The sequence below is a fragment of the Ursus maritimus genome, unplaced genomic scaffold (assembly GCF_017311325.1).
Source record: "Ursus maritimus isolate PB19 unplaced genomic scaffold, ASM1731132v1 scaffold_3, whole genome shotgun sequence".
Lineage (NCBI taxonomy): Eukaryota > Metazoa > Chordata > Mammalia > Carnivora > Ursidae > Ursus > Ursus maritimus.
Genome location: NW_024425563.1, coordinates 72,123,612 through 72,137,722, shown reverse-complemented (window position 1 = coordinate 72,137,722; position 14,111 = coordinate 72,123,612).

The following is a 14,111-nucleotide window of genomic DNA, read 5'->3' as shown; positions in this document are numbered from 1 at the left end:
TTCCTTTGCCATTTAGGGAGGGAAGTATAACAGTTATGGTAACTCCAGCTGTTGCTATGCACAAAATGTCCTAAAACAAAGTTTACCGTGGGTATTTCTATTCAGCAGGTGGCTCTCCTTCCAGTGGAGAACCAACCCTCATGCTCCTTCCAGATTTTGATTTTACTATATCCAACATGGCTTCCAAGGTTACTGGGCCCATCTGCATCATGCCGGCATGGAGGGAGAGAGCAAGGAAGATCTCTCATGGAAGACTGGCATGCGCCATGGCTCGAACTGGTACACAGCACGTTTGCCAACATTCCACTTGCTCACTTACTCATTCACACGGCCAAACCTAACTGCAAGGGAGGCAGAGAAATGCAGTCCAGGAATATTGAAAAAAGAGTGAAACTGACTTGAGAAACAGCCAGCCATTCTCTGAAATAGGAAGAGAAGACTAAAGGTTTTGAGAAATAACAGACAATAAAGATATGACTTATGATAACAATTGTCCTTTCTCTGAATTATTCAGATTTACTACTGATAGCTCAAATGAAGCAAAATGTTGAATGATTCTTAGGTTACACATTTGTATTTAACTCGATTTTTTGCATTTGTCAAGGGAATTATTTTCTAAGAAAATGCCAACTCCATATCCTTAGCATATGTCAATAATCATAATTATACTTATTAAAAGAATGGAAAATGTAAACATGTTACATAGTCTCTGAGCGAGACCATGTTTGTCTCTTAAACACCGATGAACTTCAACTGCCTACAAAAGTATGTGGCACAGAGTTGACAAATAATGTTTGGATGGTTTAAATGAGTAAGAATTGTATAGGTACTTTCTCATACACATATACACAGTGCTCTCACTCTTGTAGTTGATTCATAGCCCGAATACACTAACTGTGGGGACAAGCTTCCGTTTTTTTCAACTGACTTTTTATCTGACAAATGTATTTTTTTTTCTTTTTAAATTTAAATTGAAGTAGCCGACAAGTAGTACATTATTAGTTTCAGATGCAGAGTTCAGTAGTTCATCAATTGCACGTAACACCCAGTGCTCATCACATCCCGTGCCCTCCTTAATGCCCATCACCCAGTTACCCCACCCCACCCACCCACCTCCCCTCCAGCAACCCTTAGTTTGCTTCCTATAGTTAAGAGTCTCTTATGGTTTGTCTCCCTCTCTGATTTCTTCCCATTTACTTTTCCCTCCCTTCCCCTACGATCCTCTGCACTGTTTCTTATATTCCACACACGAGAGGAGCCATATAATCATTGTCTTTCTCTGACTGACTTATTTCACTCAGCATAATACCCTCCAGTTCCACCTACAATGATGTAAATGGTAAGATTTTTATACAATGTTATAACCTTGGACCCATTTTTTTTGGAAGAATAAAAAGAAAAAGGTGTATCTATCAAAAAAAAAATTGGTATTCATTCAATTCAGTACATGAAAATTGAAAAATTCATGAAATGGAATTCAATGGCTCTGTTATCTAAACAAATAGGTAACAGTTGTATTTCTTTGAATGCTTGTTGTAAAGACATTTTTTTCTACAACAGATTTCAATTAAGTTCCAGATGATATACTCTGAAATACAGGCTTACAAAAAGAACAGTATTTTCCCCTACTATAATCATGATAAAAACTACATAGCACTTGTGGCCAAAATTGAGGAACTTTTATTTTAAAGTAAACATAGAATGTTATCAAAAGACATTTAGTATTTATCAAGTTGATAAAGCACATTGCACAATCATGTGTATGAAATAAGCCACTCTTATTTATCAAAAAATTAAGCATAGAAGTATCATATGATCCAACAATTCTACTTCTAGTTATATGCCCCAAAGAATTGAAAGCAGGTGCTTAACAAAGATGTGTATGTACATATATTCATAATAGCACCATTCACAATAACGAAAAATAAGCAACAGCAAAATGTCCATCAATCAACTAATGGATGAACAAATTGTGGTATATACATGAAATGGAATATTATTCAGCCTTGAAAAAGGAGTGAAATACCAATACATGCTATAGAGTGGAAGAACTTTGAAAACATTATGCAAAAGGAACCCTCTTACACTGTTGGTAGAAATGCAAGTTGGTACAGTCACTTTGGAAAACAGTGTGGAAGTTTCTCAAAAAGTTAAAAATAGAGCTACCCTATGACCCAGCAATTACACTACTGGGTGTTTACCCCAAAGATACAGATGTAGTGGAAAGAAGGGCCACATGCACCCCAATGTTCATAGAAGCAATGTCCACAACAGCCAAAATGTGGAAGTAGCTGAGATGGCCTTCGACAGACAAATGGATAAAGAAGATGTGGTCCATATATACAATGGACTATTACTCAGCCATCAGAAAGGATGATTACCCAACATTTGCATCAACATGGATGAAACTGGAGATTATGCTAAGTGAAATAAGTCAAGCAGAGAAAGATAATTATCATATGGTTTCCTTTATTTGTAGAACATAAGGAATAGCATGGAGGACATTAGGAGAAGGAAGGGGAAAACGAAGGGGGGAAGATCAGAGGGGGAGATGAACCATGAGAGACTATGGACTCTGGGAAACAAACTGAGGGGGTGGGGGGGGGATGGGTTAGCCCAGTGATGGGTATTAAGGAGGGCATGTATTGCATGGAGCACTGGGTGTTATACACAAACAATGAATCATGGAACACTACATCAAAAACTAATGATATACTGTACGGTGACTAACGTAATAAAAAAATTAAAAAAGAAAACATTATGCTCAGTGAAAGAAAACCGACACACAAGTTAGGTATTGTGTTATTCTTTTGATATGAATTGTCTAAAATACACAAACTCACAGAGACAGAATGCATATTATTGATAGCTAGGAGGTGGGGGTGGGGAGAGGGAATTGGGGAGAATGTGTTAACGCATATAGGGTTTTATTTTGGAGTGATGGAAATGCCAGGGTTTTGGAACTAGATAGAAATGGATTTTGTACAACATTGTGAATGTACTAAATGCCAATGACATTGCTCACCTTCAATGCTTAATTTTATATATGAATTTCACCTCAATAAATAAAAAATGTCACTCTTGTTTAAAAATATGTAACTATATTTATATGTAAATATGTATGTAAACAGATGCATAGGAAAAAGAAAACCAGAAAAATTCATGCACAATTTTAATAATGGTTATCACTGGATTTAGAATTTGAGGGGTTTTTTTTCTCTTTCTAAATTATTATTTCTGTAATTTTATAAAGAGGTTATATTACTTTTGCCATCCCTCCAAAAATTCATATATAATGATGATACACACATACCATATGCTAGGTAGACAAGTTGTTACCGTTTCTTACATGTGCATTTTATTCTATGTGAGGCTGTTGATAGTAATATACTTGGTCTTATACTGAGTTTATAAGAAGAGTGAACTGGGAAGGGGAGCTGGAAATGAGTATGAAAGTTATGACTCCATCTAGGACACTTCTATATCAAATAGAGTTGGTATAAAATTTCCTTCCAATTATACACTGAAATTATATATACAGTAAATTTTTATAGTAAAATGTATATAGTAAATCATGTGTATTCATGAAAACAATAATAGTATAACCTTAACATTCTTGAAAGACCCAGATTTACAAACATAACAATATCAACTATTTCCTTTGGGAAGCATGTTTTTCATAAAGATATATAGAGATTTTATAAATTCAATAAAGTAACTTCATACTTAATTCAAGGGTAGTTATTTTAGATGCAGATGCAAGGCTGTAGATCAGGATTACTCTAGCGGACAGATGGTCTTCCAAAGATGTCCAGCCCGCATCTATGAAATCTGTAAACATGAAAGGGTACCTATACATTGGATCTCCATCCTCTGTGACAACAGCAAAGCATGACCAAATGTCATGGTAACTACCTCAAGATGATATTAGGAATAACAATTCGTGAATGAGATCTATGGAAGAAACCCATGGACACATGGCTAGCGTGCTTCCTGACCCATAGTCAGTGAGTAAATTAGAATATCTGTCTAAAACACTTAAATAACTTCACCATTGAATATCATCAAAAGGGCCTGAAAGCATGGGATATAAAAGCATAGAATTTGACAATGCGTGTATGTCAAGCACAGACCAAGTGATTTGGAGAAACAATACTGGCCTCTGATCCCTGGAGAGTTGCCCTTTATTGAAGATCAGAGAGGGCTCAGCAGTCCTCACAATGCCATGAGTAACATATCCTTCAAAATAGTGTACCTCTTTTTCCTCTAGCTCCTTGCACATTTATAACCTCCTATTCTGATGTGTGCAAGGGGTACATATAGCAAAAGGCCCAAGAATTTTGAGCCCTAGAAAAAAGTATCTTCAATTTTAAATTAATGCTCTGAACTTGAGTAATATGAATCAGTCACATACATTCCACTAATTCTGGATGCCTTAGAAAATGGAATTTCTCAACCTATGGGCTGTACCCCGGACTGAGCTGATCATCTTTGATTATTATCACACTACGAGATACTCCTGGGCAGCTAGCCAATCTCATACATTTTCTTTATCACATCACTTGTTTTATAAATGTAACAGCTCATTTTAAAAACTTTTTAATTTGCAAAATACCAAAAGCAGACCAAATAGTGTAATAAAGCCTTACAAACACATTCTGCAGTATTGCCAATTAGAAACTCACGGCCAGTCTTGTTTTTGTATATCCCCATTCCTTTCACCTCCCAACTCACATGCACACACATTCACACATCCACATAAAGGCTTGTTTTCAGACAAATCGTAGACATTCTATAGTTTCATTAGTCAATTTTTCAGTATGAACCTCTAAAAGATAAGGACATTTTGAAAACATAACTATGATATCACTAATCATACCTAAAATTATGACTATAATTTCTTAAAATGATCAAATATTCATTAGCTGCTTATATTTGCCTACCAGATTTTTTTCTTTAAGTTCATGCGTTTGACTCAGAATCCAACAAGATATATACACTGCACATAGAACTTCTAAGCATCTCAGCTAAGAACACGGTAAGGTCTTTGTTATCCCCTAAAGGAAGATCGTGCATACGATGGCATATCCCCAATAATCCTTTTATTCTACTTTGAAACAGATACATATAGGAAATTTGCATTGCAAAGGAAGAAAAGCACGAGTGGAAAGTATTCGCAGCTTCTTGTTTTCAGTGCTTTCATGAAGAAATTAACTTTCATACTCAAAATGGGTGTGGTAGCATCATCCTTTGACATGTTAACACGAAGTATGACAACGCTTCTCCTGCTAGGTATGTTGTTTCAGTAAACCGCAGAGTGACATTTTTAACCCGTGCTTTCTGGAAGAGTGCAAGGAATTATGGTTACCAAACTGTTTATTTCTGAAGCAAATGGCTTACAAAGATTTTCTAGAAATTTACCCCTGCTTTCCACCTCCAGGACCAACATCTCAGTATAAGCTACCGTCATCTGTTTCCACGAATTTCTGCATTTTCCTCCTCATCTGTGCCCCTCAATCTGATGTTGTTCATCTGTAATTTCATTTCAACACAGACTAACTCTATTAAAACATTACGAGATCATGCCTATTTTCTGTATGAAAACTTGCCATGGCTCCCCATCTTACTCCTACGGAAATTCTAAGTCTTTATTTTGACTTATAAAGTCTGACACAGTGTGGGTCCCTGTTATCTCTCTGACCTCATCTTCTGCTACTCACCTATGCTTTATTTCCTCCAGCCATAATAGCCTTAGGGCTTTGGGGAGCCTGTAAGAATTTGGCAGTACGTTTTAACTTCAGCCCACAGGGCATCTTCCTTTCCATACCCCGGAGCTGCCTCCTCAAGTCATTAGCCGCCACCTGCCGTTTGACTGGTGTGGAGGAGAGCGTGATTCATCGTTCTATGGCTTTGCCTGTCATTAAAGATAGCTCCACCGAAGGAGCCACACTGAGCAATTTATCCATATCCCCTACAACTCATTTATCACCAATATTCTTACACGTCAAGACACACCTGAAAGCTTTCTAATCCTCTCTACCTCCTCTAACCAACCCGGATTATCTTGCAACCGAATTGTTGGGTTGGTACCTTACCGATCTCTGTGGAATCCTTCCGACCTTCCTCACACTATTCTCTATCCAAATAGCCCTTAAGGAATAAGCCAAATTGTGTCGCCTCTCAGATGACAGCTATTCATGTGGTGAGCAAAGCGTAACGGAGCTGTCCAATGACGGGGCTGTGCACCTGAAACTAACATAACATCGCGTGTCTTCACTTTAGTAGAACTTATACTTCAATAAAAAAATTTTTTTTAATTAGAACACCTCTCCCTTCAGATCATTTAATAATTTTACTTTATGCTGAGAATAGAATTCAGACTGTTCAACCGACCTGCAGGACCAGACCATCGCCTGCCTCACTAAGCTTTTGCCCTGTTTCTGTCTTTACTGGCTATACTAGTGAAACTGCCCTGCCTTCTATTCTTCAGTGATAAACTTCCTTTCCAGATGCTGTCTCCTGTCCCAAACACTTTACTTCTCCCTCTTTACCAGTTCGGTTCCTCATTCTTCACACATCACTCTCATCACTTATCTTTCACTGCACTTATCACAATATGCTACTGTATGTGTACTATGATATGCATTTTTAATATGTCTTCTTACCCTGCCCTAAAATCCATTAAGCTCTGAGAGAGTGGGGATCATACCTTTATTCACAATGTACTTAACTTAGCAAAAAACTACTCAATAAACATTTGTTAAAGGAATAAATGTATGTATTGGTGCATTCATGCAAGAAGGAAGAACTAAATGGATTACTTAATCAACTAAATCAGGTACTTTGCATAATCCTAGCCATCAGCTTTCAGGTTGAAAGAGGAGATGATAAGCGTATGTCTGAGGGTATGTTTACTTTTATAATTGGAAAAAAAGAACTGAACGTTGAGAAGAGATCTGGCTCCAACTCAAAACAAGGAGGTGAATCAGAAACACTGTGGCCCCACTGAAAAGTTGCTTCTGAGGTTTGAGTGATGAAGGCTGAAGGAATCCACATTCTGTTAGTGGTTTACAGAACGGAATGAAAGCCATGTTTCTCTCCCAGTTGGGAAAGTGGTTTGTAGAAACCCTCTGACCCAAATGAAACTTCAGTTCCACAGTTCAACCACACAATATATACACCTAAAATCTTGTCCCCCCAGAAATAATACTGTCACAACTCATGCATGGCCCAGACGGCTGCAACTTCTATCCCATTTGTTCTTCTGTAATGGGACCTAATCAGTCCCCCATTAAGGGAGGGAGTCTAATGTCCTTGAATCTCAGCTGGCTCCACCAACAGACACACTTGTAGCCAGGAGAACGGAACTGAGGCAACTTCAATGACTTCTAATGTTAGGTCTGAAGGAGCCTGTCCCCGACAAAGCCCTACATGACTGAGTTCTGCTTTGTACACTTGCAACACCATGCCAGTTGTTCCCTTGCAGGACATTCTCTTTCTGAACCCAGATACCATACTGTGAGAAGTCCGAGTCATGTGGAGAGTCCGTGGGTAAGCATTCTGGTGGCCAGTCCTAGTGGAACCCAGCTTTTAAGTCATCCCAGGCCAGTAGACAGGTATGGCAGTAAAGAAACCTCTAGATGATTCCAGTCTCCAGTCATTCAAGTTACCCCCCACCCCCCACCATTTCAGTCTTCCCAGCAGAGGCCCTAAACAACATTCTATCTCCAGAGTGTCCTGTCAAAATTTCTGACCACCAGTTCCATATGCATAATAAAACTGTTGTGGCCTTAAGCCACTAAATGGAGAGTGATTTATAACACAGAAATAGCCAGCCAGAACCCCAGAGAAGACCAAACGACATGTAGAGTAACAGGATGTGATCCTGTTACTGTATAAAACTAAGATACTGCAAGTACCCTATGCAAGCATATATCTTCATCGTGGCATCACCTATAACAGGACACTAGATTCAGCCTGAAGGTTCTATCAGCCAGAAATGATTTATGTACATATGAATACAATGGTCAATTATGCTGCCATAAAAATAGTATGAAATGCAGATAGCAGTCAAGACAATGTGTCTGATGTAAGATGAAGCTGAAAATAAAAAACAAAACATCAAATTGTATAAAAGTAAGTATGTGTTCCTTAAAAATTATATATGCTTGTAGACAGTCCTGAAAAGCGGCATGCGAAAAGGAAAACTTCTGCTGGCATTAGGCATCCAGAATGTAAACCATGCACCAGATTTTCTTGAATATTTTGTACAGTTATACAGAAGTCTATATAATGTATAGGTAGTCCCATATAACATGGGCAGTTAGGTAATTGATTCTTTCAAATTGGGTGGGGCAGGAGGAGAACGAACGAAGAGAATTTCTCTCTTGTACTCGGAAAGTGTTACTGCTTCTGCTCTACTGGCTATGAAAGACTTATTTCTGCTTAGTTCTTCATTCAATGGCTGCATTTGGGTCATAAACACAGACTCTTTTTTTTTTTTTTAAGATTTATTTATTTGACAGAGAGAGATACAGTGAGAGAGGGAACACAAGCAGGGGTAGTGGGAGAGGGAGAAGCAGGCTTCCCGCTGAGCAGGGAGCCCAATGCGGGGCTTGATCCCAGGACTCTGGGATCATGACCTGAGCTGAAGGCAGACGCTTAACGACTGAGCCACCCAGGCGCCCCCACAGACTCTTTCTTGAGCTAAGTTCAGAAACTGACTTTTAGGTCAGCCTTAGGTTATGTTTTCTTTTGCTTTACTTGAGTCATTAGGAAGGCAAAAGCAGGTTTTGGTTTTGTTGGTGGTGGCGTTTTCCTGTCCCCAAAAATGAAGGTAAAAAAAAAAAAATTAAGGATGCTATCTAAGAAGCTAGCAATACCTAATTCTAAGGAAAGATCTCAGGGGTGTGCTACCAAAGATGATTTAGAAACACAGAAAATCTGAAGTTTATGTTGGCAGTTCTATGGACTCTGATGTTCCTCCCATTCGGAGCTAGGTAGAACTGTTGAGATGTCATCAATGGGACTGGTGGGACTGATGGGACTGTGGGACTAATGAATCCCTAATGGGACTGTGTTCTCATGCTCAGAATGGAAAACAACAAATGGCAAGCACTAATGCACATGTGCCACAGATGTGCAGGAGAAACCAGGCTAGGACTCAAACGTGATCACTGATAAGTGAGAAATAACAAAACCCCATTTCCATAAATATGATTTTGTTCCGTGCACAAAAATATATTCCAAGTGTTGAGTTTAAGAATGGGTCATTTAGAACTCTCTTTAACATTGTATCTGTACTTACCGGCACTTAACATGCAAGTAGAAGTGGGCTTTGGATAGCAAGGAGACTCAGAGTCTAACAAATTTACATACAAGTCTGTATTATTCTATTTGCTTCCTTTACCAGATGGTCATGTCACACAAACACAAGAGCATTCATGCAATCTTCCATTTTAAACTTTCCCTGTGCCTCGATGCATTTCCTATAATAGCCAATACATCCTCTATTGAAGGAAGTCTATACTCTGCAGACAAATTTCTGAATTCTGTGATTTAATGGGCTTGTCTTTTTTAGTAGTGTTTACAAAGCCAAAGCCGCTGCCTTGTTGTCCTGCGCTGGGGGAAACTACTTTGTATTTTTCAGCACTGTCTGCAAGTCCTGCTTTATATGTGTTAGTTTAGGCATGTCTGATAATCACTTGCAGAGTTTATATCGAACTAAATTGGAATATCAGAGTTTATGAGGCGGAGTTTATCAGCGTCCCCTTCTTAATAGATTAGAAGCTGCTGGCACCAAGAGAGGTTTCCAAGTAAATACCAACAGTCTGACTCAAACTCAGATTGGCCAGGAAAACATTTCTGATAGAGAATCCTCTGCTAGTCCTTTGAATACCATCATCTCGCAAGACTTACAAGTGAACTCTTGAGGCAAAATAAATGGAGTAAGGTGTTCTCTGTAGTAAGTCTGGGCTATTTCTTTTTGTATTTTTATTTTTTATTTTTTAAGATTTTATGTATTTATTTGAGAGAGAGAGAGAGCGAGAGAGCACAAGCAGGGGGAGCAGCAGGCAGAGGCAGAGGGAGAAGCAGGATCCCCGCTGAGCCAAGAACCAGATGCGGGACTCGATCCCAGGACCCTGGGATCATGACCCCAGCTGGAGGCAGACGCTTAACCGACTGAGCCACCCAGGCATCCTGGTCTGGGCTATTTCTTACCCTGAACTGTGCCCTGAGGGTCTGACCTAAAGATGTCAGACAGAGAGATGCAAGTCTTGAGAACAGGGAGCAGATTCAAACACGAGCATCGTATAGTGTGTAGCAGAATGACCACGAGAGACTGCACAGGACTTACTGCTCCCACCACAGCCCCTTCCCGCAGTGCCCTAAAAGAGGCGATGAGCTGAAGGCAGCACTTAGAACTGAATTATTAGTTAAAAAATTCTATTTAGGATTTTGTAGTAGAATATGCCATATTCAACCTTATAACTAGAGAGTCTATTCTCATGACCATCTTCACTCTTAACCTTCAGAAGTTAATCCTCTCATTTGATGATCGCCCCAAAGGCTTGAAGGTCATAAAAGAGCAATTGGGTTCAAAGGAAAAAAGCAAGTAAAATGGTTTAGAAATGTAGAGGGAAAGTACCATTATAAGCAACAACAGCAACAACAACAACAACAAAAAACCCTATGATTTTATGTCCATAATTTTGCTAAACAGATAACATATCTCCAGGGTAACATCAGATGTTCTCCTTTTGTTCCACATTTCATATGTGCAGTCCATAGGATTAGTGGTGTCTCATCAAAATACTTAATGCATAAATCTGAATAGTGAAATCCCATATATGTAGGGGCAGTGTAGGTGGCTGTGCTTAAATTTGACAATTTCACTTGCATATCTTTAAGTGCTGTGGTATTCACACGTTTGTTTCAATTCCAGAATTTCTATGTGAAATTCAGAGACTTGAATGATAAAAAGGGAATACATGGGACTTTTCCTTATTTCCCCTTTTCCATCAGAAAATGTTTTATCTTTAATCAAAATATTAAAATTGTCTCTATATAACCTCAATTATTCCAAAATTCATTAGTTATAAAAACAAGTAATGTAAAGGATTTGTTGTATCCAAGGCTCACCCTTGTATAAGCTATTTTTTTCCCTGGGGGCCCCAAAGACATTCAGCAAACGGTGTGTACCACTCCCACTTTCCTGGGAAACCTGAGATGAAGTTTTTCACGAGGAGCTTGGGAACACCCTAGGACGACCCTGACCTTGCTCCACTGAGGTATGTCAAAGAAATGAAAACATGGACCAAAGTCACAGGAAAGCTGACAGCCTCTGACTTCAGTTTTAATCAGCTTATAAAGCTCCTTTCTATAAATTATTCTATTTCCCCTTACATTCTTTGAGTGATAGGTTTCCTTATTGTCTTTATTCCTTTATTGTCTTCTCTTTATTGTCTACATTTTCTACATGGACAAACAGAAGCTCGGGAGAGTTACTCTCTCATAGTCCTGTGGCTCACAGCTGCTAGAGCTGGTGAAACAGATCTGATATTCAACTGTCTACTCCATCTGATACAACAGAGTTACCTACTGACCTCCGCCTCCCACACTGAACAGGGATCCTGAAAAGTATTTTCTAATTTGGCACCTGCCACGGTAACTCTCATCTGGCCCTAACAACTGGCACCTAAGTTAAAGAGAGTAACAATGTATTTAAAGGGGCTTAAAATTAATGCCTGCCAAGAAACCTAATGTTATAACACAAATTTCAGCAAAGAAAAAAAAAACAGCTAAAGCTCAGACTTGGAGTTAATAGATTTCCATGGATAGAAAAAAATCCATAAGAAATTATGATAAAATGCTGACTTTGGCATAGATTTGTAGAAATCAATAAAAACATTTAATTTTAAAGAGTCGGGGATATTTTGATGATATCAGCTTCATTATTTCCACAGATTTAAATGTGCGAGACTTTTAGGAAGAAATGACATTTCATTATGACAGAGTTTCCCTATGCTCCAACAATCTGAATGCCATAATATAGAAGCACTAAGCGAGTATGGAGAGGCACAAGCAAGGGAAGGGAGAGGAAGGGAAATCTCGTTTCAAGAAAATAGGATATTTCTTAAATATAGGCTTTTCACATGAGGCTTGTTAGTCTGTTTTAATCTGCACTATTCAGTTTAAAATATCCAATTTGCTCTTTTTTTGTATGATCATCGTCATTTCTACAGTGTCATTAGCCCTGGTAATAGCAATTAGGGACAACACTTGAAAACTTACAGCAATTCCAGTTGTAACCATGTAGGTTTCATACTTAGTGACTCTAAACATACAAGGCAGGCATACAATGTAAAATACGAAAGTGAATAGAAACAGTAACAATAGTATGAAGACATCTGACTGCTCATACATATGCACGTACAAACAAATACATGAAATATCAGGAATTGTTGGAAAGGTTAATTTGGAATTTTCTAGTAACTTATTTCAAAGATCTGATGCAGATTATTATGGCATGCTCCTTATTCAAATATTAATTAGTTGTTTATAATTATTTATCAATGCTCTGATAAGCCTAAGTATTTTCCTTATTTTCATTTCCTTATTTTATTTTATTGATATCATAACATCAAGAACATGCAAAAAGAGGAAAAGAAGGTATTGCTTGTATTATCAAACAATCCAAGTGAAAAGTAGTGGATCAGTCCTGGAGCGTGGAGATTTGTTCCAGATCAGCAGAAAGCTGCAAGTTGCACTGAAAGTTTCCGTTCATCCGGCACCTCTCCCTCAGTATCTGTGGTAGTCGGAGAGGCGCACCCGTTACCAAACCGTCAGTCTGGCTGACTCACCTGAGCAGCTACGACGCCCCAAGGCCCTAAGCTTTGTGTCTGTCTCTTACTCTCATTCTACCTAGAGCTGGCCATTCAAGGAAGTTACTCCTTAGCTCCATAAACCATGACTTAACACACTTTCCCGTCCTGGACTCAGATTCAGCATGGCCCAGGCAGGGGGTACGAACACCCACCTGAGGAGGCACTGGACCACAGAATCATTGACGGAGCTAGGCTCAAACATCCTATCGGGGCTTCGGCTTGCGAAAGCATCCACAGGGAGTTTCTGTGATAACAGCAAGAGCCAAAGAGCTCCTTGAAGAGGCGTGTAGTTAGGGTTATCTCCTGCCCCAGGTGGTTTCTGCGCCAGAGGCAGAGAAACCGGTTTGATATTTAGACTCAGTGTCTTCCTCCAGCCCCGTCCCTCAGTGGTGCCGCGATGGGCCAGGAGGAAGTTAAGCAGCAGCATTAATTACTGAAAGATGGGCTGCAGACAGTGGAGCTCATATGACTACGCCACTGCTTCGCATGAGCTCTGCAGCTGTTACTGAGGAAGTTGGCTGGGCTCTAAGAAGGATGACGCATCTGGAAGATGCTGAAGCCACAGTTAAAGGGCTTCGATGAATCTCAAGTCCACTGCTGATGCTCATTGCCAACTGAACAACAAATTCTGCATAGCTACCTGTGCCCTATTTAACATAACCAAGTGCTGTATGGAGAACGAACCTTCTTCTCTTGTCGCAGCCACTGCTGGTTTCCTCAACCGGAAGCTATCTGCATGTGTCACTCTCACATGTTGTGTCATGTGCTCATTCCATAGCTAAGAATTAGTATTTGGATTAGGTCTCTGCAGATGACAACTAGCAAAGAGCCACTACATGAGATTGTGCTAAAAGGAAAAGTGATTTTAGAACACAGAAATTTCTTTTAAAAAAAGAAAGAGAGAAAATACAAAAATTTCTTATAGAAACCGAAGATGTAGATTCAGTGAGGCCTCAGAAATAAACTCTAGCCAGGGCCACAAATGCCAACACAACACCCCCCATCTCTCATTTCCGCCAGATGACACCATTCTGGCTCACAGAATGCCACTTTTCCTTATGACAAGTCCACATGGTAGGACAGGGCTGACCGTATCTCTAGGGTTTATAGATCCTCTGCTGAAAAGAGCAGCTATCCCTTAATCCTGGTTTTATATCCCTGCAAGGAAATCCTGAACAGGCCAACTTGGTTTAGTTGGCCAACCCTGAACCTACAGTATATGAC